Genomic DNA, 6000 nt, shown 5'->3' with positions numbered 1-6000 from the left:
GAATTCCAAGTGGCCATTAGTCATCTTAGATATGAGAGATCAAAGGAGCACACTGCTTTGGGTTATGAAAGCTGAGTTCAGTATTGAAGGTGCTGTTTGATCGTGTCCATTTAACTCATTATTGAAGAAATAATTGAAGGCCTTCAGTTTAAAAACCACCACGCACCATCACGTCAGCCAAAAGAGTGTTGTTGTTTTTGTTGTTTTGTTGTTTGGAGATTTTCTACTAATAATAAAGATGATTTAACTTATAATATGACTTGATATTTATATATATATACACACACACACACACACACGCACACACTTCAAGGACAATTTTGTGTAGTAAACGTGTAGTGTGCATTTTCTGCTCTTGGCTAACCGTTTTTTTGTGAAGGAGGAAGTGAGTGAAAATGCAAGAATGGAAGTGCCCTCTAACCACCCTCATTATTACCTATTTGATTGCTGGAATGTTCCTGGGCAAGATTTCAATTTTAGAACATAATTAAGATAAGGCTGTGCTTCATATTTAGCCATGTTTGTCATAGCAATTTGTTTATGTTGAGTGTCTTCTTTACTTTTGATTGTGTTGTTTTATTTTCTTACACTTTATATATTTCTTTGGTTATAGTTTTCTGTAACACTGGAGCTAGCTAGACGATAGAAAACAGGGAAGGTTATCTAATCTGCACAGGTGGACTGAATCCCCATGTTGTCAGAGGAGCTCTTTTCTTATTTTATCTGGCAAGGAAAAATAGTTCTGTTGGAAATAAATAATCAATTTTAGTATCTTGGACATCTAGGACTTTATTCCTCGCTTCAGTTACTTTTTCACTTTCTGCTTACATTTCAGTAGTAGGCCTACTATTTTTTTGTACCATTACATATTGTTCTTACATTTGTAGTTGAAACACAAGCCTGGCTCAGAACAAAGATTCATAACTAGACAAACCCAGACGAAGCCTGATTTATTCTTCATCATACTGAACGCTATCATGGACAACCACTCACACCCCCTCCACGTGGAGATTGAGGGTGTCTTGCACTGTGCAAGCACTGTTGAGGGTGTATCTTGAATATTTTGTTCACAGTGTTTCTTTGAGTGTGATGTCTTTTACCCTTCTGTATCTACAGTAATTTTCTTGCCCTGTAACTGCATGTATCTTAACTGTGTGATGTGCTGTTTTTGGTGACTGAATTTCCCTCGCAGGATCTATAAAGGTCTTGTCAGAGCTGCTGCAGAAACTGCTAAGGGGGTTTTAAGGTTTTAAAATTGTAACTCCCTCCAAGCACAGACAGACACAAGTGGTTTCCTTGCTACTGATTTATTGGAAGGTGACTTCAAATCCCTCCAATCCACCTTGAAAACTAAACAATAAACATAAAATAAGCATGTTACATTAACACAAGTGACATCATGCACAGCATGTAGAATAGACACATTTTACAAAAAATATAGACAATTCAAACAAACAAATACCTCGTTGGCTGCATCCTACACATAAATGGAGTACTCTTCAGTCTTCAGGTCCTTATAACCCTTTCTTATGACTTGACTTTAGACAGTAACCTTTCTTATAACTTTAGACACTCTTGTGACCAGCATGAAACGGAGCCTCTGCACCTTGCTGCTTGTTGCTTGCTGCTACTTGATTGCTTATTACAAAAGTCCTGTGCGAACCCCATTCACATGAGAGCAGACCAACGAGACACAGAACATGACTTTGACACTTAAAAATAAAAGCATTACTACAACTTGACTCAAAAGACAAATAAGTATGTACACATACACATTAACTTAAATACAGCATTATTATGAACTTGGTCTTAGAGAAATAACCAATTATAACTTATAAATGATGACAGCAGTTACAAAAATAATATATTCAATTCCGCATAACGAGCATCTTGTTTTGTCAGCTTGTCAAGGATTGATCCCCACTTCTCCAGATACGACTACACCGCTACTGTATCATACTTTTATCTGCATCTCTGATGGATCCTTCTGAATAACAGTTAATTACAACTCAGCATGAGTTGTAACCAGGGCTTCACTGGTATGGTATGACCAGGAGGAAGCCAGGAAGGCATGGAGTCCCAGAGCAGACCGAGACACAGATCCCCACATCCCCACATCCTGTCTCATGTCCTCCAGAGAGTGTCCAGAGAAGTCTAGAGTGTCCACTAGCACCATCTGTCTCCCATAGTCATAGACATCCCCCTCTCTCCTCCTCCTCCTCCTCTGGTTCGGTTCAGCGAGGCTGCCCTCCTGGCCTCCTCCCAGCACCAGTCTCAGCTCAAGACACTGCACTGGTGAGTCCAACCCACTCTCAGCTGCCTCTGAAACACAACATAATAGGATCAGCTATAACACACTGGATCATAGACATACACACAGCACTCAGATACAGTATATCGCTTAGTTCAGTTGTTCTCAAAGTGGGGTCAGGCGGGGGGGGGGGGCATCCCCTGCAAAATGAGTTAATGTAGGATCAAGATCTGTTTAAAATCTATATACTGTACATTGGTTAGTCGACATACGCGGCACAATGCAAACGTGTTGAGAGCTTGTAGATCTGCTATTTTCAAACTATCTTAGCAGATCTTCAAGCTCACAATGCGTTGCATCATGACAAATCTTGTATGGGGGTCTGCGGCCAAACGCAAATATAGAATTTCACATGAAAAAGTTTGAGAACCACCCACTTGGTTAAACCAAATGTTCACGGTACTATATTACATAATATAATGGTCCAGTTTGTACTGGAGGATGTTCCATAACATTTGAAGAAAGCAGAGATGTGGTCCTAAAGGCAATTACATTTTGGTGTTTTCTTTTAACCATGAACAACATGTTAACAACTCTTTGACTGCCAGAGTATTTTCATAAAGTACTCCCCCATTGCCAGCAATTTTCGTGTTTTTTTATTTTTATATTTTGAAATTTTCATGAAAATAATTGATCAGACTGTTTTTTAAAGACGCAGCACAAATCCGCCACTAGAGAGCAGCACATGACAGCTTGATCAGCTCCTTAGGTCACTGGCATCCTTCTTGAGAGATTAGACAGTGAAATGCATCAAAACGGATGTGACGTGGGCTCATATTGTCCGATCGGACAAAATTACGATGTGATACACGACGGCGATGACTGATCGTCACCCAGACCATAGATTATAGAAGAGAACCTGTCCGTTTGTTTGTTATACCCTGTGAAAAACCGTTTGTTTACCTATTTTGGACGAAAATGACCGGGGAAAAAGAATCAAAAACCGGAAACGGAACCCAGGTCATGAAACCGGATGCAGATGTGGGTGAAGTAAGTGGAACTCGAAAATAACATTGAATATTAAGCAGCATAGCGCAATCAGAGATTAAACAATGAACACGCATCCAACGCGTCAAACGCGTCGATGCCGTGGGTGGATTAAGTAGCAATTGACGCGTTTTCGAGTCAATGGCGTGTGGAGGGCATAATGTCCACAAGAGGGGGTAATCGCCTAGTTAAACCACTAGTTGGCAATAATCCAAGTGTATCAATTGATGAAAGAGACCATTTTTTTCAGAACATCTATTTATGTTGATACTTCATTGTGTACTGTTGTGACACTGCAAAAAAATGATAACGTTGCACTCATCTCATCTACACTCCTCATTTTTACAAACTTAAAACCCAATTGTGCATCTTAATGTTGACTTAGCTCTGGTCCTTACGCCTTAAGGAGTTCTCCCTCCTTCAGGCCTATGGACCAGAGCTCATGTTGACTTACTGTAAAGGGAGCAATTTTTTACATGAATCCTAAAACCTCTACCAGCCTACATAAAACGAATCATCCGGTAGAAAACATATGTTCATACGCTGGCAAATCTTTCATGACACCGAAATACATTGGGAGGTTTTATGTCAGATGTACTACTTGTCAGTGTCTGTTGGGAGCATTAAACTACATGTTGAACTACGTAGTTTAACTGCATTTTGCTGTAGCTTGCTGGTAGTTCAACTACATTCATATTTGTGTGGCGCGTCGTGTAGTTCAACTATTTTATTTGGTCCCTTTTGCGTAGTTGTGGGCTTGCTGCAGCAGCAGCGAGCACACTATAGTTGTGGGCTCGCTGCAGCAGCAGCGACACACTATTGATGTTCTTCTACATTATTTCTTTCTCTCCCAAAAGTATGGCACCTAACTACTCCTACATACTTTCACTTAGAAACTCCAGTTACACATGTCCAGCTTACTGTGGACATGTGTGCTTGTACTTTTCTTTTTGAAATAATTTGTAGTTTTTGAAATATTTAACTTTAAACACCCCAAAAAGTAAATTTTATTTCAACTGAAAACCCCTAGAGAGCGAAGGACAGAGGAGAAATGCCCTGTGTTTTGTTTTTTACACTACAGATATTTATTTTACATCACCAAGTGCGCACAGGTCTGCTCTCCGATTTAATCCAATCTTTAGATCTAAGCTGTGCGATGTATACATTTTTAGTTAAGACCATTAATATAAACCCATGCACCTACACACTCTAGCAATCAGTGCAGCTGGTGCTACCTAATCTGTCAGTCATTGGCTGTCAGGCAGTGGTGCTGCAAAGTAACTAAGTATATTTACTCAAGTACTATGCAAATGCTTACCATGCACAGTTTAATTTTGAGGTCCTTTTACTTTCCTTTCCATTTTTGTTACTTCTACTCCACTTACTTGTTACTTAGCAGATTGTATTATTAATACAAAACCTACAGTAAACACATACAGCCGATCTACAATGTGACGCGTTATGAGCTTGTAGATCTGCTATTTTCTGAACATTTGAGTACTTTTACTTTGGTACTCAAAGTATATTTTGATGCTAAAACGTTTGTACACTGCAAGCTCCAAAACCCTCTGCAAGCTCATCTACAAGCTCACTGGAGCCAGGGGGGAGCACCCCGCACCCATCACTCCTGCCCCCTATACCCCTCCATCCCTCCTTACTACCATCAGCTATGCAAGCAGGTCTGTAACTGATGACAATTAGGAGAATGATAACAGGTGCTCCCGATCTGATCATCCAGAGGCAAGTCTGCACCCACACACAACGCAAAGACAGAGATACCAGGTCAAACTGATTTTTTTTACTTTTATAACTACATTTTTTTGGCTTTAAAGCGAGCCCACATTGTTTCTTTATAGGAACAATATTTTCTAGTTTAACTACTCAAGCTTCAAACTCCAATTTTGGGCAATTAATATGTATTCATGTCATTTTACCATTACTGTGTTCTTGTACCAAAACACAGTCATGGTAAAATAACACTGGTGTCCCAGCCAGTGCTGCATGAGCTGCCTTTCAGTCAGTTTGCATGGCAAACTACACTACACCTCAGAGGTATATATTGTACTTTTACTCCACTACAATTATTTGGAAACTTTAATTTATAGCTACTTTGTAAATTAAAATTAAATAACTCTAAATACCTATAGAGGGTTAATGTATACCATATACATTTCGGCCATTTGAAAATGGACGATATACAAGCTCACAATGCGTTGCATCGTGATGCATTGTGAGCTTGTAGATCTGCTATTTTCAAAAGATTTCAAGACATTTTATACATTTGAAAACTTGTGAAATAGCACATTCTGCATAATGAGTACTTTCTACTTTTGATACTTTAAGTACATTTTGATACCAATACTTTTGTACTTTTACTCAAGTACATTTTTAATTGAGTATTTCTACATTGCAGTATTGATACTTTTACTTAAAGTAAATCATTTTAGTACTTTTTTCACCACTGAAAAACAACAATGTTGAAATGGTGTTTTAACCAATGCACTTTGGGATTAAATTGGGTACGTAACGTACAGCTATCATGACCTCGTTTTAGCTTCTTTCTTGCACACATTTACACATGCACACAACAACACGCACACTCTTTATTACATGTGCGTGGAGTGGTAATGGTCATACAGCAGCCTGTTATGCAGTAGTACTGTTCAACCTACAGAGGTCACTGGTGGCACACAAATGAATAT

Source organism: Gymnoscopelus braueri (assembly GCF_963280865.1).
Source record: "Gymnoscopelus braueri genome assembly, chromosome: 20".
In the NCBI taxonomy this organism is placed as follows: domain Eukaryota; kingdom Metazoa; phylum Chordata; class Actinopteri; order Myctophiformes; family Myctophidae; genus Gymnoscopelus; species Gymnoscopelus braueri.
The sequence above is the reverse complement of the archived record's forward strand: the minus strand, read 5'-3'. Positions refer to the sequence as shown.